Source organism: Pseudophryne corroboree, chromosome 6 (genome assembly GCF_028390025.1).
Source record: "Pseudophryne corroboree isolate aPseCor3 chromosome 6, aPseCor3.hap2, whole genome shotgun sequence".
Taxonomy (NCBI): Eukaryota; Metazoa; Chordata; class Amphibia; order Anura; family Myobatrachidae; genus Pseudophryne; species Pseudophryne corroboree.
The window spans coordinates 495,260,778-495,285,956 of record NC_086449.1 but is presented as its reverse complement, the minus strand read 5'-3'; the positions used below and the strand labels follow the sequence as shown (position 1 = coordinate 495,285,956).

Genomic DNA, 25,179 nt, shown 5'->3' with positions numbered 1-25,179 from the left:
CCAGTGCCTATCCCAGACAGATGCGATGATGTTGAGATCAGGGCTCTGTGGGGGCCATATCATCACTTCCAGGACTCCTTGTTCTTCTTTACACTGTAGATACATTGACATTGGGGTCATTGTCCTGCTACAGAATACATTTGGAGACAATCAGATTCCTCCCTGATGGTACTGCATGATTAATAAGTACCTGCCTGTATTTCTCAGCATTGAGAGCAGCATTAATCCTCACCAAATACCCAACTCTATTTGCTGAAATGCAGCCCAAAACTTGCAAGGAACCTCCACCATGCTTCACTGTTGTCTGCAGACACTCATTATTGTACCGCTCTCCAGCCACTAGGCGAACAAACTGCCTTTTATTACAGCCAGATATTTAAAATTTTGAATTATCAGTCCAGAGCACCTGCTGCCATTTTTCTGCACCCCAGTTCCTATGTTTTTGTGCATAGTTGAGTCAATTGTTGCTGTTTCCATGTCTAAGGTAGGGCTTTTTGTCCACAATTCTTCCATAAAGACCATACCTTGCCAGACTTCTCCTAACAGTAGATAGGTGTACCGGGGTACCACTGGTTCTGCCAGTTCTGAGTGGATGGCACTGCTGAACATCTTCCAATTTCGAAGGCAGTAAACATGATGTGTCTTACATCTGATGCACTAAGTTTTCTTGGCGTCTATGGTCCTCAGCATTGCCTGTTTCTGTGTGCTTCAATTCTGAGAAATATAGGAAGGTAATCAGGGAGGGCATCTGATTGGCTCCAAATTTATTCTGCAGCAGCACAACGACACCAATACAGCCAATGTCATTACGAACTATCTCCAGTGAACAGAAGAACAAGGAGTCCTGGAAGTGATGATATGGCCCCCTCAGAGTCCTGAAGTCAACATCATCGAGTCTGTCTGGGATCACATGAACTGACAAAAGGATTTGAGCAAGCCTACATCCACAGAAGATCTTTGGTTAGTTCTCCAAGATGTTTGGAACAACCTCCCTGCCGAGTTACTTCAAAAACTGTGTGCAAGTGTACCTAGAAAAATTGATGCTGCTTTGAAGGCAAAAGGTGGTCACACCAAATATTGATTTGATTTAGATTTATCTTCTGTTCATTCATTTTGTATTTTATTATTTAATTTTAAAAAATAATAACACTTCTATTTTTGAAAGCATTCATACTTTGCAGCTTTTTTCCCAAACCTGCCTAAAACTTTGACTCTGTACTGTACAGCAGTGAAAGGGGTGGAGAGAAAGGGGAGAAGGCAGAAAGACAGCAGTCTTCACTGCTCTTCTCCCATCAGAAGCATCACCCTGAGATGGCAAATAGTTTTTTGAGAAGCGAAAGTGAAAGCTGAGCCTTCGTGCTTTTTTGAATTGCTCTCTCCACACTTGTGCATGGGGTAGCAATGTCTACACTAATCAGGGGCACAGCTGGAGAAATCTGAGATTTTTCCATGGTAACCCCTTTTCTGAATAGGCGGAAGCAGTGGAAAGCTCTGTTATCACTGATAAAGGGCTTTTCACTGCTACATGAATAGACCCCCATATCCCTAGAACTACTTGAATAGACACCTACCTCAGCTTCTGAAGGGCTACCTTCAAGTTGGATTGAACTAGTGCACTGCACTGTGGGATCCCAAAGGTTTGGTGTCATGATCCCCTCACTGTGCAATGCAGCATAATAATATCAGTGTCACAACTGAGGGCCTGAGCTGACGGGAGGCAGCCTCAGTTGTAGGGGCTGAGATGTACCGGAACCTGGGAGGTTGTATCAGACCCCTGGACATGTAAGTAACATGAATAATAACTGCCCGAAGGCGTGACCACGACAACTTGGATAAAAGTCAATGATGTTTATTATGACAACTCCGCAACACAGCAGCAGTAAAAGAAAACGTAAAAGTCAGCAAAGAATAAATACAGTTCCTGGGTACTACAGGATGGCAGGAGCCACAGGGCACTGGTAGTGTGAGAGAGTTCTTATGATCTTCTAGATGGAAAGTCCTTACCAGGCCCGACTGTAGCAATGGAGATAACCCAGGATTGTGCCAGCTGGTGTTCCAGGGAAAGCTGGGTTGCTGAAGATAAAACAGCTGCTGTGGATACTGGCTGGAACCAGACTGTTGTTAGCACGGAGTGGATACTGGCTGGAACCAGTTAAATAATAAATGAACTTGGGAGCGATGAAATATGAACTGAAATGTAGAACTTGAGAGCGGAGAAATAATAATACCGGTGGAGAGTGGTAAAGTGTAGAAAGGACACCGGCCCTTTAAGGGAAGCTGTACTCTGCTGGAAGCTGAGCTGGAAGCAGGTAATGTTGTAGCTGGAAACAGATGAATCCACAATGGATTGGAGAGTCAGGCTACACCGCAGGTGGAATGCTGGTGCGGGTCTCTATGGTGGAAGTCTTGAGACAGGAGCTGGAACCTGGAAGACAATCACAGGAGAGAGACAAACAGGAACTAGGTTTGACAACCAAAGCACTGACGCCTTCCTTGCTCAGGCACAGTGTATTTATACCTGCAGCAAGGAAGGGATTGGCTAGGCAATTATGCAGATTATCAATACTGAGAACAGATTGGTGGAAATGATCAGCTGACAGAATCCAAGATGGCTGCGCCCATGCAGACACTTGGAGGAAAGTTTGGTTTGTAATCCATGTGGTAATGAAAACTGTAATGGCGGCGCCGGCCACCGGAGACAGGAGGCGCCAGGCTGACAGATGCACATCCAACCACGCGGACACAGCGGAGGCCGCGGCTGACGTAATCGCCACTCAGACACTCTGCATGCAGAAGTTCAGGGACGGCGGCGGAGGCCGCGGGAGACGCCATGCCAGGTGTAATATGGCGTTTACTGTGACAGCGTCCCAGAGTGACAGGAGAGGATACAGGAATGTACACATCAGGATAACAGATGGGATCCGGTCCTGGAGCGCTGAGCCAGCCTTAGGAGACATCTGATGGGTAAGAAATGGCGTCCAGATACCCGGATCGTGACAATCAGTACTTAATAAATGAAGATAGTAATAAAAAATAATGGCACTCAGAACAAACGCATTTTAAAGCAATGGTTTATTCTTGGTATAAAGCTTATATTTTTTAATGTAATTATGTTTAAATTATTTTTATTTCTACAGAATAATTTTAATGTAAGGTGAAACGTCCCAAAATGATGTTATATATTATGTTGTTTATACATCTATGTTTTTTATAATGTTTTTAAAACTATTGGAATTGAAAGTCCAGGGCCAGGATGTAATGCAGTCCGAGTTCAGCGGCTGTGAGGGATGCCGGCAGAGCACGGACTTTTTTTTTAAAGTTGCAATCTTGTAGAAGGCTAAACCATGACTTGTACATGATTGCCCCTTTAAAATTTTTTCGAAGTTCGGCCAGCATCCCACGCGGCCGCCAAACTTCATTACATCCCGGCCCATATTTTATAAATTGGTTTATGCATACGCGCCATAGCTACTTTTAATGCTGTAGTATATTGCCAGGGCAGCTGAACAATGTTAGCTCCAGTATATCAGCAATATTTTTTGATAAATGTGAATAACACAATTTTTAACATTGCAAAAATGACAATAAAAAATGACAGCTATTTCTGTGATTAATAAACCTTTCATATATAAGCCCCACACGGTCTGTACAGTTGTGTAACCATTTCCTGTATGGTATCTTCATTTCTCAACACTTGCACAGATCTTGCTGTAGACAAAACTTTATGCGCTCCGTTCATCTTTTCGGATGTGATAAGAATTACACATAACATTGATTATTTGGGAGCTGCATTAGGGGATTACGTGGGTTTTGAGCTGAACAAGCAGCAATCTCTCCATCTGGCTGGGTGACTCAGCAAGGAAACATCAAGCTGACAGAAGAATACAAAACAGATTCCAGGCTACAGAGGAGCAGTTCTCCCAGCTCTCATAAAACACCACTTAAAGCTTTCATTCACTAACCTGTTTTCATATTGTGTGATAAGGAAGTTGGCAGTGTATTTTATGTGCTGGTGCCTCTAATGAGGCTAGTTTTTATGGACAATCGATAATATTCAGACAGGGAAGAGAAGTTTACAGTACTGGACTGAAAGCTCAAGAATATCTTTGAACTGCAACATCATGGTAGCAATATACTTTTAAAGTGTTTCTATAACCCACCTGCTGCTCATTATTGGCTTTATGTCACGTCATGTCAGGTAGTGGTTAATTATGCTATTCGCACATAATTGCGTCATTGCAGCCACGCCCCTGCTTTATAATGTCGTTAATCTCTGCATTTTTATAGTGAGGAATGAGGACATAATGACGTGACAGTCCCTCCACACCGCCAACCTATGCTGTGCCATGCCCACCACTGTGCCAACCTCGCTGCCCCCCCCCCGTAGAGCAAATCTATTTTGCACTGTCACAGGCAAAGCCTCTCTGGGATGCCTAAAGTCATGGATTTCCGCAAAATGTGTGAAAGGAAATGTGACATCCATACAGTACAGTTGCTTTTTAAATAAATAAATAACTAGATAGAGGCTGAAAGCAGTAAATATTCCACAAAATGGGATAAATTCCACAATCTGGCAACACTGTTAGCAACAAGTATTTCACAATTTTATAGATCATCCATTGTTGCATCATGTTCTCCTTCATAGACATGGAAATCCTATTCCCATATGTCTTTTACACAAAAGTAACAGTCCAAGATTTCACTGGTTACCTGGCAGCACCAAAATGGAATGCAGTCCCCATAGAATAGTATGGTGACCAAGTCATTTACTAATTCAGCAAGCTCCGTAATACATCATTTTCGGAATTTGTCATCTCAGGATGGCGTAAATTGCCCTGATCTTGGAAATAATTTTCTCAGTAATCAAAGTAACAGTGAAAGGAATGCATTGTTGTAAACTTTTTATGGTCTTGTATGGATGTGTCTCATGTTCGCCTTCTAAAAAAATGGTTACCCTACAGACAACTGTGAGTAATGTTTGCAGTGTGGGTGTCATACTCGGTGGTGCTGGTATTAAGCTCTGCCCCATATAAACATAAAACATAAAAACATTTGACAGCAGATAAGAACCACTTGGCCCGTCTATTCTGCACATGTGCATGCACACACTTACACACAGGGTTTATTTTGTTGGGAGCTGTCAAAGTCAAAAATATTACATAAAGAGAACATACAAACTACACACATTTAAGTCGCTATACTTGCAAATACGCGCAGCGAGCACAGCAATATATGGTAACACGCATTTACACGGACATGCCACAGAGATGGATTCAACACTTATTTCATACAGTACATAATTATAATAATATCAGCGCCAGACATCATGGTGATTTAAAATCACCTAATGAATTAATGTCATGAATGTGTATTATTTGAACGGAACCAGATACACCTGTCATATTTACTTTTAAAACAAGCAGATTGGTGTGTAGATTAATTTGATACTTGTTATTAAGTTGTAGGACATTGCAGCGGATAGTTATGATTGAATGTATAAAAGCTAAAATCACTTTGTTAGAACAATGAATGATACAGTGAACAGGGAACTCAGGCCAGCCCTTTGGCAGTCTTCAGGGCTGAACCTGATCAGCATATGCAAAGAAACTGGTGACTCATGAGTCCCCTCCCCCAGAAACTAGATAACATATTGATTACACTGGAGCTCACTTGCATTTTTGGTCTCAGAGTGGCTGTGTGGTCTCAGACAATGATGGACTTGCTAGCAGATCAGTTCTTGTATTTATTTACAGAGAGAGAGAGTGATATGGAAAGACGAATCTATATAACTTAAGGATAATGGTATTGTATCGCTGGCATGTAACTGTAATTGTAAATGTAATTGTATGTAACTGCATGTAACTCTATGTAACTATGTTCTAACTGCTTACTGTGTGAGTTGTAACCATGTAACTATAGGTATACTGTACTTTGTAATATATATTGAATCCATACCCTTTTAACAACAAATATATTCATCAATAAACTTTGGAACTCAGATAATGTGTGGGTGTATTGTTTTCTCTTATGGGATACAGTGTTTTGCGATGTACAGCGTACTTTTATCGTATATGGTAGTAAGAGGTGCAGGCATTTACAATATATATTAGAGCGGGCATTTTAAATATTTGTGAGAAATCAATTTGGCATTCATAGATGGGGGCTCTCACGAGATATCACGTTATTAATGATGCACTGTACATTACAAACGCGGCTGTGATCGACCGGCTAATGATGGACGCATCGCAAAATGCGGACGAATCACATCCACGTGTATTGTGTTGTGTTATTAGTAAGATGCTAATATGAAATTTAAGGGACAATGCGTTTCTCATAATATTTATTGTTGCAAAACAAGGTTCAAATAAGTCATATTGTGTTTGATTCAGATTGGATTGTTTATCTGTTTAAGTAGGTTTAAAAGTATATTTAAAAGTTGCTGCATAGCTTTGATATAATTTTTATTTTTAACTCAGGCCTAAAATAACTTCAGGTGCTTGCATGGTGTGTGATTTCTTTGTGACAAAGGAAGCCACATGGTCTGTCCTCCATTTTATACTAAACACATGGCCTGTCCACCATTTTGTGTAACCCTCATGGATGTGGAAGGGGGAGGAGCAGCGGCCATTTTGGGAAGGTCATTTTTCTAAATGGCTGATTTTCAGTCTGCTCAAGAATAATCAGCTTTCCTTGGTCACATGAAACACAATTTATGAGTTACCAATGCATTTATTTAACCCATGCCATAGTCAATTACAAATAGTTTCAATGGGGCTTAGTGAAAGTTAATAGTGAGATGAATACTTGATGTAAGAAGTACACACAGATAAAAAAAACAGTTTTTTTCTTTTTTTTTCTTTTACCTCTAGGATTTAGGTAACTCTGCTTACTATAAGATAGCCATTGAAATGCAAATTAACCTGTGTAACTGCTTTTTCTTAGCAGTGAAAACCACGTTTAAAGGCAGCCAAAAGCACACAGCATTGATATGCAAATTAGAAGCACTACATGGGTAAATTAGTTTCATAGGAGACCAGTGAATGATACATATATACAATATTATTATAATTATGTGGGTGTTTATATCAGTGTATGTTCTGCAAGATGGCTATCCAATCTGAATCATATCATTTAAATTATTGATTATTGCTAGAGTCATTATAGATCTGTGTGAAACCGGAGATATTTTTGTTACTATATAGTTAAAACTAAAATAAGTATTTAAGGAAGTAAGAGTAAAATCACAAAACGCAGTTCTGGCCCAGTAGAAAGAGGGTTTATACAGAAAGAATGTGTGTTGTGTTAAGTGAGCAATTATAGTTAATATTGCTAACATTTATAGAAATTGTATGATTTGTGCTATTGCGGACGTACGGTTTTGTACATGTGTCTCGGCCAAAGTACGGAACTGCACACGCGGCGTAAGCACGGTCACGTGTTTACGCAAATTGCGTAAGAATACGGTCGCTAAGTACAAATTACACAATAGTTTGTTTAGTTTAAAGGTGGGACAGTAGCCACGCTACAATAGCACCAAACTATCCAGTTTCTAAAGAAATTTAGTATAAAAACAAAGTTTAGTAAAAACTCTTATTTACTGTATTGCCTCTGGGAGTAAAACTGCTTATCTGAATGAATGATAATTTTCTGTACAGAAAAAAAACAAACCAAAGTGCATTTGAGTGAGTGAACGTAGGAGTGAGTGGAAATTTGAACCCCGGAATTCGGAATCTCGTCGTGTAGTACATCAAGTGAGTGGAGACTTGGTGGCGTGAGGCGGCTGACTCACGTTAGTATAAGGTTTAATGCATAAGTCGTGAGGAGACTTACACAGGAGTGTGGTAGGGAATTGTGAATTATGAACTGTGTGACCCATGTAGTTTTTTTTTATACGCTCCGGCTGAGGTTTCGCAGCTTGTGATTCGATTCCAGTGGTCGTACGGCAAATAAGTAGCAAGTACCTATACGCTGTGCGATTGGACCGCGCGTTTGTGGGTGCGATATATAGCGCAACGTGATATCCTTTTTGCAAGCGTGATTTGTGTATAATAAAGTGCATAGGGAGTTTTCGCTGGTCTCTCTCAGGAAAATCTCCAACGGCCGATACTTTACTGGAAAGAGTAAGTTATTCCTAAAAACTTCCAGTAAATATAGGTCACATAGGGCCCTAAGTTGGGTACATTGCCTTCGCTATCGACAGTGTATGGTAGTACTGGCCAACGTGGGCGGTGAGCGGGTGAAGAGCGCTCGGAGAACTTTCACCGTTACCTTATATTGAGTGTTTTGGTGTTTGTGGGAAAAGGCCCACAATTATGGGAGCCAGTTGCTCAAGTAAGGGACGTTTTGTAACCAGGGTTCAGGTTGAAGAGCCGCGGCCCATGGGGTCAGCAAAGTTTTAAAGAAAAAGTATTGAAGACTTTTTGTCTAAATGGGAACGTGTGACTGACAAAGATAGGGAACCATTCCCTAAGGTGGGCAGCTTTGAACCAGAGGTATTGCAGAACTTAAGGATAAGAATATGTCTGATAAAATCCCAAAAACAAAGGGTCAGACATACAAATTGTTTAAACCTGTGACAGCAAGAGGGGTTGGTGAGTTTGATCCTAAGGTATTGCAGGTGGTATGTTTAACCAAAGTCCTATAAGACAAGGATGGAAATATAAGAACTGTTTGAACTTGTAGCAACAATAAATAAGAAGGAAAAAAAAAAGAGAATGCAAGTACACCGCCTTATGTAGATGTGGAAGCAGTTACGGCCAGCATACAAACTATAGAAAATAATAAAAAATATGAAAAATATGACTGTAACCTATATATGTACTAATGAATGTTGAAGTTTTATTTAGGAGGAGAAGGTGACCTGATCGTTTTCAGACATTTCTCATGCACCCAGAGGAGTATCCAACCGGTAAAAGAAGAGCAGTAGCCTGTGGGGGAAGTGGCTGAGACCAGTGGAACAGGTAACTATGGTATCATTCGTGTACATATATAGTAAAATCCCCAAAAATTAAACAAAAAAATCAAGAAAGTAACGTCAGAAATGGAGAAAAAATGTCCGCGCATTAGTATTTGCCAGCAGGAAAGCGGACAGAGACCAGGTAACCCCAGGGTATTTCTTTCAGTTACCATATAAGAAGTATTTGTTCCTAGTAATGCACCTAGTAAAGATGAGCTCGGAAATGTTTGATGGACCATGTACAGACCCTTAATACGGGATGAGAAGGATTGAATGAATACTACACATGACCTAGAAGCTTGTTAAACTTTTTTTTTGTTTTTGTCTCTTGCAGAAATAGAAAACTCTCCACCTGGATAAGACCACTGGTAAACACTAATTCGGCAAATGGGAGGTGGCTGTCTCTGTGCAAATGGACGGGCTCAATAAGGCATTGAGTGTCAGGGTGCAGACTTCTTTGCAAAATTGGAAAGGTCACAGTAGCTAATCTTAGATAGTGTGCTATTGAACATCACAAGAATAGTGTTAGGCGCAGAGAACAACAGGTGGAGAGGTTGAGGACGGTAAGTATACTGGCACATACAGGAAAGACCCATCAGTCCAAACCCCAGATCCCTAATTGTCAATAATATGTTACACTTGTAGGAAGGAAGGGCATTTTGCCAGAGATTGTAGGAGTAGTAGGACACATAGTCAATATAGATCCCCTAGACAGAAAACACAAGCCACATTATTAAACACATAGACGGGACCAAGGGACATATAGTAAAAAACATAAGCCATATAGAAAACACAGATTCGGCTAATGGGAAGAACAAAATAAATGCAACTTACTAATGTTACATTTCACTGTTCTAGATGCATGTCCATCACAGGTAGAGGAAATTATCTCACAGATACCGGGTTCCCTATGAACTTAGGATGGACAGGACACTGGATTGATGGCTGGGATAGTACCAGTAGAGATAAGACACACAGAAATGTTTTTTTTAAGGGGAGTAGACCAAGTAGAGAATCACTTCCCCGTAGTACCCAATCCAGTTGTCAAATTTTTATAAAATCTTCTTCACCTCTACAAACTCATCTGTCACCAACCTCTATTCTGTTTCTCTACAGTTTCCTCTTCATCTTTTGCGTTCACACAGAGTGGTACAATACATGGACCCAAGTACAGTTCAAACTCCACATGCCTAGGTCCTTCAGAGTTCTGCCCAAACCCAGTATATCTCAACAGCACGATGACACCAGTATTACTGCAGTGTGCCTTGTCATGCACAAAGGGTGGAGAATGGGAATACTGGTGAAGGGAAATTTTGTATAGACACTGATATGCCTGTTGGTGAATGGCAAACCTGACATTTTCTTTTTCATTCTCTACTTCTTTCTCTCCTCTAGAGATGTTTCTTTTTTCTTTCTTTTTTTGAGTTATGCTCATGGTACTCTACACTGCAAACACACGATAGTTAAATTAAGATACAAAAATTTGTGTTCCCTGCAGGAAGAGGCAGTCTGGAGGACAAAGGGGTATGACCAGGAGTCCTCAGGACTGTGGGCAGGTGGACACGTTAAGCCAGTAGCCCCCAGAGCATACCTTCCAAGTCTAGCTGAGGTGGCACACGGTCTGACTCATCTAGGCAAAGAGGGTAGGTGCAGGCTGATGAGAGCCTACTGGTGTGCGCCAGGATTCTATTCTCATACAGGTAAGAGAGCAATGACCTGTCTTACTTGCTTGAGGAAGAATATTAGTAAAGCCATACCAGCAGAGCCATCCCATATCCCTCCTGCAGACGGATCTTTTCAGGAAATACAAATCGACTTCGTACAATTAACACCCTTTAGGAATTATTGTTATGTATTGGTGTGCACTGATGTTTACTCAAACTGGGTAGAGGCATTTCCTGCCGCCACGGATGCTGCTGTGTTTACCGCAAAGAAAAATTGCGCAGAAATTTGTGTGTAGATAAGGATACCCCTGGAAGTAGGAGCAAAGCCTGAAATTGTACTATTGTCATAATAGATACTGCCACTAGTATTATGTAGCTACTGAACCACTCCCAGATCTTCACTCAACGAATCCCCCACTTCGAAATTTGTTTTTGTTTTGGTTGTTTTTGGAAGACAACCTCATGTCATGATTGATCCGCACAATGATCAGAAATACACCAATGAGGTGACAGTACAGTACCTTATTGAGATGAGCTAGCATTTGAGAACTTGACAAAAGAACTTGAAACTGTTGATTGCTGGTATGCCAAATGCTAACTGTCTTGATTATGAACCAAGAGACTGTGTGATTATCCTTACGCTCAGGTTGCCTAATAGACGGGTGGGAAGGACCATAGCAAGATTTGTTGACAGCACTAAAGTTCGCTGAAAAAGAAATTTGGGTCCACTCGTCCCACTGCAAGAAGGTCGCTGACCCGGAGAGAACTCGTGACAAAGTAGTTTATTGCTCACATTCATCGAGTTTGTGAACTGTGTGTTCGAAGTGAACTGTGTGTTCAAAGAGCAAGGTGGAGAGCAAAGTGAACTGTGTGTTCCAAGTGAACTGTGTATTCAAAGAGAACCTCGTATCACCAGAGACTCTGTTCCGTGAAAACTGAGAGACGGCACTGTTGGACACTACCTGAGTGTACTAAAGGGCTGCAGAAAGACCAGTCATTGTAATTGATTTGTTATGAACAAGAGTTTTTTTGTTCTATTTCTCTTTTCTCTCTTTCCCGCTGACAAACATTTTCTTTCAGGATATTCTATTTTTGCGAGGTTTTTTTATGAGGAGTCGAGTGTGGGACTGGAACTGGTTCTGTAGGAAGGAGTGATCTCCTTATAGGATCCCAGGATTAGCCGATCAGTTTGTTAAAATCAGAGAAAAATCAAAGGCCTAGTAGTTATGGAGTTCAGAGGTAATCAGGAACAGTCAGACAATGGCTATTCACACATTGTAGATAAAGAGCTCATTAATATATGTGGAAGAAAGGTTTATGAGTGGCTCTCCCCGAACTGCAAAGGTTTATGTTATTTAGGAAGGACACTACTTATAACCCTTGTTCAATGATTAAACAGAACTAGCATACGTTCCAGAAATGGAAACAATGTTCAGAAAATGATAGGAATATGTAGATCATGAAAATTTTATATGTCATTGTCACGATTTGTTTGTCTTTTTCATCTACCCAGCAGAACCTCAATCGAATCCAAACATCAGTGTACAAAGACGTAGGTACATGTATGTGTAAAATGTTCGTCGCAAATCAGACATTATAGGCCAAAGCACTGTCCCAGCATACTCTATAGGTTGAATGTTGTCCCACACCCAACCAGTGGTCCCGTGACCGCCGAGTGCATATAGAGGATGTCTCGTCCTCCTCCCTGTCTTCCCCAAATATAGACTAGTGTCTGATTTGCGAAATGCATACATACTTGTGTCTAGGTCACCGATTATTGTATGAAATATTTTTTTCTTAGGTTAATAATTGATGGCAGTTATTGTTTACTGCCAAAGTGTGGACTGTCAAAGTCAAACATATTACATAAAGAGAACATACAAACTACGCACATTTAAGTCGCTATACTTGCAAATACGCGCAGCGAGCACAGCAATATACTGTATGGTACACACGCATTTACACGGACATGCCACAGAGATGGATTCGACACTTATTTCATACAGAACATAATTATAATAATATCAAGCGCCAGACATCATGGTGATTTAAAATCACCTAATGAATTAATGTCATGAATGTGTATTATTTGAACGGAACCAGATACACCTGTCATGTTTACTTTTAAAACAAGCAGATTGGTGTGTAGATTAATTTGATACTTGTTATTAAGTTGTAGGACATTGCAGCGGATAGTTAAGATTGAATGTATAAAACCTAAAATCACTTTGTTAGAACAATGAATGATACAGTGAACAGGGAACTCAGGCCAGCCCTTTGGCAGTCTTCAGGGCTGAACCTGATCAGCATATGCAAAGAAACTGGTGACTCATGAGTCCCCTCCCCCAGAAACTAGATAACATATTGATTACACTGGAGCTCACTTGCATTTTTGGTCTCAGAGTGGCTGTGTGGTCTCAGACGATGATGGACTTGCTATCAGATCAGTTCCTGTATTTATTTACAGAGAGAGAGAGTGATATGGAAAGACGAATATATATAACTTAAGGATAATGGTATTGTATCGCTGGCATGTAACTTTAATTGTAAATGTAATTGTATGTAACTGCATGTAACTCTATGTAACTATGTTCTAACTGCTTACTGTGTGAGTTGTAACCATGTAACTATAGGTATACTGTACTTTGTAATATATATTGAATCCATACCCTTTTAACAACAAATATATACATCAATGAGCTTTGGAACTCAGATAATGTGTGGGTGTATTGTTTTCTCTTATGGGATACAGTGTTTTGCGATGTACAGCGCACTTTTATCGTATATGGTAGTAAGAGGTGCAGGCATTTACAATATATATTAGAGCGGGCATTTTAAATATTTGTGAGAAATCAATTTGGCATTCATAGAGCCAATTAACCTACCAGTTTATTTTTGGATCGTGGGAGTAAACCGGAGTACCCGGAGGAAACCCACGCAAGCATGGGGAGAATACATAAACTCCACAACGTTAGGGCCATGTTGGGAATCGAACCCATGACCTCATTGCTGTGAGGCAGTAATGCTAACCATTACACCATCCGTACTGCCCTATACCATCCATACTGCAACCGTTCTCCACACCACGCAGAACTGTGTGCTTGTACTTCTGTCATCCACTTCCTCTCTGTTACCCTCTACCTTCCCCCGTCACCCACTACCTCTTCGTCATCCGTATAAAAGCCCCACCTCCCTGTGATATCATCAGTCTGCTTGACCGTCTGCCAAACTGAGGAAAGAGCAGAGAGTGTGACCACGTCTCACAGACAGAGCAGAGGCTACTGTGTTCCTGCCACCCACCAAGGTGCAACCTCCCCTGTTCTCCACACCGCTCAAGACTGTGTGCTTGTACCTCTGTCACTCTTTACCTCTCCCTGTCACCAACTGCCTCTCCCTGCAACCAACTCCCTCTCCCTGTCAACATTTACTCCCTATAGCTCTCTACCTCTTCCTGTCGCCCACTACCTTTCCCTATCACTCTCTGCCTCTCCCTTTCACCCTTCCCTTCTCCCCGTCACTCACTGCTGTGTGGCATATTATGAACTCGGGGTGGGGTGAAGGAGGGGGAGCTCAAAGCATAATTTTGAATCTGGCATGTCCTTAAAATACTAATACCTAAAATTAAAATAATTACTGCATTTTCTACTTCAGCTCCCAATGCAGACAAAAATCCTGGTCCAATTACAGCAGATACGACTGAAAGAGCCATGGGAGACATATTTGATCTTAATTCTTCTGAGGTCAGCTCTTGTGTTGTTTTTAATTAATTTCCCTGTTCAATACTATTAGCATGTGTTAACAACCACCTTAGGCTGAATGAATAGGGCTTCTTTGCTTTCTGTATTAAACTTGAATAAAGAAGACATATTACTGGCTTTGAACTCACAGTTCTACTCAAGTTTCTAAGGTCTAAATGAAAGTTAAGAATCAGTAAAGCAAAGTTTCTGTAATGCAGGATACTGTAATGTGGAGCATTGTGACCTGCTCATTTTAATGTGGTAGAATATGAACTAGAATGTTACATAATATGAACTGGGGGCACTATAATTTGGCTCAATATGAACTGGAGGCACTGTAGTCTGGCATAAGAAAGTGTGTCCATACTTTTGACTGGTACTGTATGAATTAGGGATACTGTATGTCATAATGTGAATTGGGGGTACGGTGTGGCATAATGTGTACTAGCAGCCCTACAATGCTACATAATGTGAATTAGAGTAATACTATGGTTCATAAAATAAACTACTGTGGGACATACAGTGGCGGAACTTGTTGAGCGGTGGTCTCAGGTGCAGAAATATAATTTGGACCCCCCTCCTCCACCCCAAACAGGGTAACAGGGGGAGGCAGTGGTTGACAGGGATAGGGTGACAGTGGGATACAGTAGGTAACAGGGGTACAAGCACAATGCCCTGCATGGTGTGGAGAACAGGGGCCATGTACCTTGGTGGGGTCAGGAAAACAGCACCCTCTGCTCTGTCTGTGAAAGGGACCCCCCGCCCCTTGTGCTTTCTTCAGTGTGGTACTCAGGAGCGCCCATCATCAGCGACATAGAGAGTAGACACTAGATGATTTTAACGAAGTGTCGTTTCCGATCCGTCGGAATCGGCCACATCGTTATCAAAAATTGTATAATGTGTATCCAGCTTTAGAAATATATTTTTCTTTCTTTAAGTTCTTCAACTTCTAGCAACAGGTGATATACCACCAAATCCAGGTCACCCCCCACATCTCCCATGCACTTTACTTTGATTTAGCACACAATAGAAATCCAGAAAACCTCAAATATACCACCTATTTTTACATCATTTACAAAATCCTTTCAATGTGCCCTATAAATGCATGATCTGTTTGTAACAAGCTAAACTACATCTTCTGTATGACCTCTTTCTTTCAAATAACCTCTACCTTCAGGCAACAATAGAAACTGACTTGCCTGAGGATGCAGACAGGGCTCTGTAAAACGTGTAGAGTTGTAGAGAGGAGTGATTTCCAACTTTGGATCTCACTTTTCATCTCATATTTCTACTTGGCATCAATTTTACTTAATTTTTATAATTAAAGTCTTTTTTTTAACCAACTTAACTAATAGTTTTTAGCAAAAATGTCCCACAAATTCCTTTAATCATTAAAAAATGTAAATATTTGCTATATAAACCTGATTCAGTACATGCAGATTTGTCTGTAAAACTATACTGAATCAAGATTATTATTTGTAACGTATTTTGATAATTTAAAAAAACAAAACAATTTTGGGGAGATATTTGGGAAAAATAGTTTTATACTGTGTTGATATTCTATAGATCATTATTTATTATTATGAAACACGATGCCAATACTGTACAGTATGTCTATCCTCATGATGTGCAGCAACATGACATACGGATTACTAAATACATGGCACAAAATGACGGGTGTAGTATGGTATGCCGGCGGCCGGACTCCCAGCGACCAGCATACCGGCACCGGAATCCCGACCGCTGGCATGCCGACAGCGTGGCGAGCGCAAATGAGCCCCTTGCAGGCTCGCCACGCTATTTATTCTTCCTCCAGGGGGGTCGTGGACCCCCAAGAGGGAGAAAAATTGTTGGTATACCGGGTGTCGGGATTCCGGTGCCAGTATACTGTGTGTCGGGATCCCGACAGCCGGCAAACTGAAGACCACCCCAAAATTACAATAACATAGGATCCCTCCAGAGTTTTATTATCTACTTCTGTCAAGTGTTGCATATTACTGAAATTTGCTTAGATAATACAGTAAGTACAGATATAAGGATAGGGATACCTTATATCACACTTATGGCTCCACAAAGAATTCTATTTTTAACCTTATTATCTTTTTGAGCACATGCAAAAATAACTCTATTCATATTCTTATACACTGCACTTTATTTCTATTAATTTACATACTAGCTGTCACCACTCTCAGGGCACCTGATCTCCTTTAACTGTATTATTAACAGCCCTTTTCATGATGCTGCTCCCACATTACCAGAGAACAGCAGCAACAACTACCTGAGTGGAGGAGGAAGGCTGGCGCGGGCCATGCTGAGTGGTCCCAGCCGCCTGGTCCCTGCCGGCAGCTGGGCATTAGCAACTTCACAATGTAACTGAAAGGCACCGGGACTGGCACATGTGCACCAGCGGTGGTGGGACTGTTAATGTGCAAACCCCCATCTTCTGTGGACTGCATCAGCTGCAGCCCATACAAGCCGGCTAGGGCTGCCCAAAAGGCAGGGAGTGGCTTCCCACAGGAAGCCATCTCTGCTAATCACAGTCTGGCAGTCCCAGAGGGAGGAAACACCAATATGAACTCTAGTCCCAGTGTAGCGGCTCACTGACATGAACTGAGGTGGCAGATTTTACTGGGGAGGCTGCAGTCCTGCAGTCCATAGGAAAAATCCACCACCGACGCATTACTACAAATAATTTTATTTATATAGCGCAGAGGTTCCCAAACGTGGTCCTCAAGGCACACCAACAGTCCAGGATTTAGGTATATCCATGGCTCAGCACAGATGGTTAAATCAAATTGACTGAGGTGCTAATTAAGTCACCTGTGGCCAAGCATGGATACATTTAAAACCTGGACTGTTGGTGTGCCTTGAGGAACGCGTTTGGGAACCTCTGATATAGCGTTTTTCTCCTTAAGGACTCGAGGTTGCTTTACAACATCAGAAACAAAGAACAGGTGTTTAGTATTACAGAAAGAAAACAAACCAGAAACATTTAACATAATGGGTACAGTGGACATAATGCAGGGATTGTTGTAGTTATTTTGGGGAGTAACTTCTATAGGTTATGAACCCCACTCGCAAAGAGTACCAGGCAGAGCAGCCATTTTGGGCGAGCTACATAGGTTACCCTGGGTGGAATAGACAACGTCTAGATGAGACACAAAATGGGGAATTTATAGCATACTAAAGCTAAGAGTAGGACCCTTACATAGCCATTATATCCATGTATTTTTCAGCCAATCCAAGAGTGTACAAGGCGAGGCAGCCATCTTGGCTACAGTGTGTGAGGTAAGCTAAGGTTACAGTGTGTGAGATAAGCCATACAAGGAACATAAAAGGGATTACTGAAACATGTGTATTGTGATATGCACTGCATGAATACATCCATGCGTTGCTCATATTGCTCTATTGCTCATGACAGAACCATCCAAGGTGCACTGAGTAGGTTAGATCTGGCAGGATATGAAACTCATGGAAGTATACAATGGCAGTTTTAAGTCAATGGTGACAGCAATATAATATCTGTTAAAAGTTTAACCCAAAATGAAAAGGAAAAGAAAAGTAATAATAGAGCAAATTGCAACAAGCCTCGTGATTCGGCGACCATGACAAAGGGTCCATTTGAGAAGCCACCACGCTGCATTGCTACATTACAATCCAGTTCAAGTGAGACCAGTGGCTCACACAGGAAGATCAGCCAGGAGTTGATTAGGGGTGTTGAGGGCAGGAATGGGGATTTAGAAGCAGGCACAATTCGGAGGCATCAGGGGCATGGAAGAAATAGGGTGCTAGACAGCAGGTCACAGACAGCGGTGGAAATCCAAGATGGCGCCGGCAGCATGCACTGCACCAGAGGCCCAGGCCTAATGAAGGTATCCCAGCAACTTAAGATGGAGTTCCACACTGGGTCACCATTCACCATGTAAGTATGAGATGACCACACTCATCTCACACTCACATTATTTCTAGTAACAGCAATAAATTCTATTGCACCCATGAAGAATCCACATACCTTTTCAAAGGCTCTTTCCAGATTTGTGAGTTCCTCTTTTCCTGGCTGCAACTCATCACACATTCCTAATCTTCATTTATTAAAAGGCTTTGTAATTTAGGGTCCTGTAAAATCATAACTAATTGGTGATTTATGACAGGTTTTATCTCTGATAATGGTACAAAGGTTAATGCAAGCACATGATAAAGAAAATTCAATGACAATAGTACAATACATTGGTAGATGATGATTAAGTCAACAATGGTATACAGCATACTCACTGACTTTTTAATTTTATCACTGAGGGGGAATATGTAACTGATTGCTGACGGCGGCGGGGTCAGATGCTTTGCATCATTAGGCTGCATCCCCTTGCAGACTAATCCCATGAATCGTGGCCTATGAAGACGGGGTGAGGAAAAATATCATAGAATTGCACCATGTTGGCCTCTCCATCTCCTCATAGACCCACAATTTGCTACATTATGCCCCACACCATCCTGCTTATGTCACTAGTGGGCAGAATGTGGGAGGGTCACCTACTCTTCTGTAAGTCCAGGGGACTCTCTAAAAGTTCTTGTGTATCCCGGACATTTGGGAGAGTAGGTAAGCTGGATCTTTTGAAAAATTAGCTGAGAAATCTGAATGCTTTAAAATATATTTTTGTTAACCCTTATAGAGATTAAAACATGAAAAGAGTTCTTTATTACTGTAAATACAAAATTTACATTTTACAGTATTTCTCTTCACATTTAGAAATACATTTGTTTATTTTCCTACAACTAATGGCATATGTACTGTATACTTGTAGTCTAATGCAGAGTTGTTACTAGTCTTCATCACTTTTACCTACCCTATACTAGGTGCAAAATACTGTACATCCATAAGCCTTAATGTTAAAACCACTGACAGGTGAAGTGAATAACATTGATTATCTATTACAATGGCACCTGTCAAGCGGTGGGATATATAAGGCGAACAAAGTTCTCCTTTTTTGAAATTGATGTGTTGGAAACAGGAAAAATCAGCAAGCATAAGGATCTGGGGGACTGTGACAAGAACCAAACTGTGATGGCTAGACGAATGGGTCATCTCCAAAATGGCAGGTCTTGGGGGACATGCAATGGTTATAACCTACCAAAAGCGGTCCATGGATGGACAACCAGTGAACCAGCAACAGGGTCATGGGCACCTAAGGCTCCCTGATGCCTGTGGAGAGCGAAGGCTAGCCCGTCTGGTCCTATACCAAAGAAGATCTACTATAGCACAAATCGCTGAAAAAGTAAATGCTCGCTATGATAGAAGGCTGTGAGAGCACACAGTGCATTACAGCTTGCTGTTTATAGGGCTGCATAGTAGATTGGTCAGGCTGCACATGCTGACCCCTAACCACTGCCAACAGCATCTACAATGGGCACATGAATACAAGAACGGGACTATGGAGCAAATAAGAAGAAGGCCTGGACTGATGCATCATGTTTTCTTTTACATCATATGGATGGCCGGGTGCGTGTGCGTCATTTACCTGGAAGAGATGGCACCAGGATGCACTACGTGAAGAGGGCAAGCTGGCGGAGGCAGTGTGATGCTCTAGGCAAAGTTCTGCTGGAATCCTAGGGTCCTGGCATTCATTTGAATATTACTTTGATATGTACCACCTCCCTAAACCTTGTTGCAAATCAAATACACCCCTTCGTGGCATTGGTATTCCCTGATGGCAGTGGCCTCTTTTGGCAGGATAATGCATTCTGTCACAATGCAAGAATTGTTCAGGAAGAGTTCAAGGTGTTGGCTTGGCCTCCAAATACCCCACATCTCAATCTGATTGAGCATCTCTGGGATGTGATAGACAAACAAGTCCAAGCCATGGAGGCCATACCTCGCAACTAACAGTACACAGGACTTAAAGGATTGCTGCTAATGTCTTGGTGCCAGATACGACAGGACACTTTCAGAGGTCTTGTGGAGACCATGCCTCAATGGGCCAGAGCTGTTTTGACATTACAAGGGGGACCTACACAATATTAGGCAGGTGGTTTTAACGTTATGGCTGATGGGTGTATATGCCTATAAACAGGTGTATTTATGCTTACAGTACATCCAACTTTACATAGCCCATAGTACCTTCGAAGCATCAGCACTGAACTTGGCATATGTGAAAATGCCCTATTAGAGCTCAGGTATGCCTCTTTAGTCATAAGTATGTGGCACCCCACCAAAATAACCTTCTCCCTTTGTACATTTACTGTGGAGTGCCTTATTTATATTTATACTGTGTATATATATATATATATATATATATATATATATATATATTTATACACCTGATCTATTGTAATAGTATATATAGATGTAAATGCATAAGATGCCTGTTATGCCCCTTATACATTGGTGACAGTGGGGTATGTCGTCAGCTATCCTGTGGCCACAACATGCATTGGTGGCAGTCTATAATCAGGGTCTAAGCACCCAGTGAAGCCAGCATGTGTGGAGAATGTAGCATAGCTGCCACAAGCTGTAGTGTGACTTTTGTGCCCCTTTCCCTGCTGAGTGCATCCCAGACTGTACATTATTAAACTTACAGCAGGGATAGGGCTACCTGTGCCTTGAGTGCTGTGTCTGGCATGGGGACACTGACCAATAAGCAACAAGTGTATTGATCCCAGAGAGAGAGACAGCTTTGGCAGTGGCAGTTGCAGCCGTCTTCAGAGACAGTTGGCAGTTGGGCAGCAGCCATCTTAGAGGGACTCAGAGCAGCAACTTGGAGCAGAGGCAGCTGCTGATGTGTGACAGGAGTGCTGTACAGCTTATGTAAAGCCAGTTTCGATTCCCGTACCCGGAGATCATCATTGTAGCAACCAGTCAGTAATACCAGCCTCCTGTGGGGATCTCACTGCTTCCGATGGTGCTGGCTGACAGGCATCTGACAGAGCGGAACAGTGATGGGCTCTATTGACTGAGTAGCTGGAAACGAGGCCACGCAGCCAACCCTCCCTTTTGAAGGACAGCCCTGGAGGTAGCCCTGCTTTGGAGTAACAGACAGTAGGAGGAGCAGAGTTAGTGTCTTGCTGCAGTTGCAGGCAGAGGTCAGCTTATGATGGTTAATTGAGGCCAACCTAACCCTTGTAACACAGGTCGGTAACACTGCTGCACTAGCCAAACATCACAGGCTTCCTCAGGGACAAAAGACAGTTCAGTTGCTTACAGTGTATCTTAGCTCAAATGTTACAGGCAAGCATAGTTTTGGAACATAAAGCTGCATAAGTACTTTATAAATGCAATTCCAATCAGCAGCTACTTTTATCCAAGGACACCATTAATTGACTACAGTTGTTAATCTGCAGTTAAAGGAGCATCAGCATTGCAGGGAGCATAGTGATACAGTACTTCCTCTCTCTCCACTTGCAATTTTTAGACGTCACTGTCACACAGCTATACAGGGAAACTGTCAGCTAAGGACAGATACTTTTGTCACAGAAATTAGACAAAGGTAGTTACAGGGTAGCAAGACTGTCTGACTGTAGCCTTGCTCTTTGTATTTCAGTCAGTCTAGTCCTGCAAGAGCTACATATTTTATATAAGACTGTGAACTTTCAAAACTGTGATCACTGAATAAGGCGCTATAGCTATTATGACTGAGTTCTGCAACATGAACTATTTAATGGACATAAACTAGTACATGGGCCCCCACTAGTAATGCAATATCTATGTTATTACTTTTGTTGTTTTATTAGTTCGTTAAGATTGTTGGTGGTGGATAATACATTCTGTAATGTTTTGTGGTAATGTGCATTGCATGCACAAAGTGTTATAAATTGTTATAACTACTTCTAAGCTTTACAGTAGAGAAAAAGTTACCCAGAAGCGTTCCAGCTAAATAAAAACTACTGAGGAGCATCTGTGCAATTAAAGTCTGTGCCAATTGTAATTTGAACTATATTGTGAATTGCCAGGGAAACTTACTCCCTAATACTTCCCTGTAAATTGTAACTTTCCACGTGATACTTACCCCGAGTGTCACAAGTGTAGATGCACTCAAAAAGCACACAGCTCTGTATTGCCTGTGCCTGCCGATGCTCAGTTCTGCAACAAGATCCACAGCATACATTCAACTCTGCATCAGCACCATGATGACTGCAAGATAAATCTTCTTAGAATAAAAATGGAGCAGAGTAAAAAAAGGTGTCATGCTCCATCTGGCAGGGCTGATGGTTGAAGGAGGATGAACCTATAGTGTCCTCCTTTTTTCTCATTTTTGAGATGGGACTGGAGGCATGTTACGTATACAAATGGGAGAACATGATTCCAGTTAAGAATTGCTACCCTGCCTAACCCTTTGACCCAAATACATGTAGCACAAATGGTATGGTGAAACATTGCAGTGCATAAACTATTTGTTGTTCCAATACCACGTTCCCCTTTACACTTTAAAACTGGCACAGAGACCAGGCTGGAAAAAAGTATTCAAGGCATAGCAAGGATGTAAGCCAGGATATCCACTTACCAGCTTCAATGGCAGGGTCACTAAGGGCAGAGTGCCAAGGAGAAATTAGAAAGTTGTATGCCAAGCACTGGTCACATGGGCACTGATACAGTGCCCATGTGACCAGTGCTTTTTTTTTCTTCCATATTATCTGTTCAATACTTGTAGAATATACGGCATAGAAGCTAATCTTAGTAAACCCCAAGGGACCCTGATGGGATTTACTAGCCTGTCAATAAAACACGAATAATAGGATTTATCCCTCAAATTAACTTAAAAATATTTTCACCAAGGCTTATATATCTGTATACTCTTGTCTTAATTATGCACTCTGGGGGTCATTCCGAGTTGTTCGCTCGCAAGCTGCTTTTAGCAGCTTTGCACACGCTAAGCCGCCGCCTACTGGGAGTGAATCTTAGCATAGTAAAATTGCGAACGAAAGATTAGCAGAATTGCAAATAGACACTTCTTAGCAGTTTCTGAGTAGCTCCAGACTTACTCGGCATCTGCGATCAGTTCAGTGCTTGTCGTTCCTGGTTTGACGTCACAAACACACCCAGCGTTCGCCCAGACACTCCTCCGTTTCTCCAGCCACTCCCGCGTTTTTCCCAGAAACGGTAGCGTTTTTTCACACACTCCCATAAAACGGCCAGTTTCCGCCCAGAAACACACACTTCCTGTCAATCACATTACGAGCACCAGAACGAAGAAAAAACCTCGTAATGCCGTGTGTAAAATACCTAACTGCATAGCAAATTTACTTGGCGCAGTCGCACTGCGGACATTGCGCATGCGCATTAGCGACTAATCGCTCCGTTGCGAGAAAAAAATAACGAGCGAACAACTCGGAATGACCCCCACTAACGTGTAGTTTATGTGCGATTCCCCCCTTTTTTCTATATTGTGTCTTGTCCATAAATTCTAATTGTTTTTTTGCCACACCAATTTAATTCAAAATGTAATTAAAAGTTACGTTTTAATATTTATCACATTTTCATCACAAGAGTGCCCCAACAAAGAATCTTTCTTTTCTTTCCTTTTTTTCGCAATGTCATTAAGGTTTAACTAATGTAGCTGTTGCACACTGTTTGTTCTGGTACAGTATGTAATCATGTAATAAAGCTGTGACCAAGTTGGTCCATTTCTTAATTTAACATAAAGTAAACAGCACCCACAGATTGGCATAAACCACTTATTTTATTGTCTTTGGCCCTCATTCTGAGTTGATCGCTCGCTAGCTACTTTTAGCAGCCATACAAACGCAAAGTCGCCGCCCACGGGGGAGTGTATTTTCGCTTTGCAGGAATGTGAACGCCTGTGCTGCAAACACATTTTGTGCAGAACAAGACCAGCCCTGTAGTTACTTATTCTGTGCGATGATTGCTGCGACAAGTGACACGGTAATGACGTCAGATACCGCCCAGCAAACGCCCAGCCACGCCTGTGTTTTTCCAAACACTCCCAGAAAACGGTCAGTTGACACCCAGAAACTCCCACTTCCTGTCAATCTTCAGTGCGACTGAAAGCATCGGTAGAACCTGTGCAAAACCACGATGCTCTTTGTACCTGTACGCCACGCGTGCACATTGCGGTGCATACGCATGAGCAGTTTTGCAATTTTTTTTAAATGATCGCTACGCAGTGAACAACGGCAGCTAGCAATCATCTCGGAATGAGGGCCTATATCCTCTAACATGATACGTTAGTAGAAATTTTCACAATCGCAAGCATTAAAAAAGAAGAGTTTAATTAAATATTTGTTTTCTATTCATAGGCCTATTATTGCATTATTGTTCCTATAGCCTTACAGATGAAGTGCGTTATTAATAAAAATAATGTCACCATTTAGACTATACAAGGGTGAAGATCATTGATTTTTTTTTCCTAATGAAGTCTATTATTTGCTAAGAGTCATATGCACATTTATCAGTTTCTTCCAAGAAAGGTCAATACAAAAGTGACAGCTTGGTGTGCCCTTTAAAGGTAATGCAGCTATCATTACATTAATTAATACATTTACAATTGTGCTTTTTGTATGGACTGTCTCTTCTTTTGGCTGCACAACTTTCTGATTTAGAAAGTAACTGTAGTTAACAATCCAGATAGGGGATATTATTTACCCTGCAGCCCACTCTGATAAGGATGGTTCCCCTTCCCATGATAAAAATGTGAACCACAGTACTATCAGAGTGTTTGGCGCTAGGTCAGAATTAAATGCTGGATGCTAAGTGAAAAAGGGTATCTTTTATTAACTAAAGGCTTAATTCATAATGTATTTAGAAATTGAACTGGATAATGAATTTACAGTGCATAATGCTTAACAATATGGATGTAGTTCACATCCCATA

At 41.5% G+C, this 25,179-nt stretch overlaps 1 long non-coding RNA gene across 1 annotated transcript; it reads right to left on the bottom strand.

Annotated features, from left to right (window-relative positions):
• Window positions 1-2,545: 2,545 nt before the first annotated feature.
• On the bottom strand, window positions 2,546-22,638 carry LOC134935389 (uncharacterized). The gene is made up of 3 exons (XR_010180106.1): window positions 22,358-22,638; window positions 18,370-18,473; window positions 2,546-3,006 (listed from the first exon to the last, which is right to left on the bottom strand). It is a non-coding gene; the product is annotated as an uncharacterized LOC134935389 (long non-coding RNA).
• Between the last annotated feature and the right edge of the window lie 2,541 nt (window positions 22,639-25,179).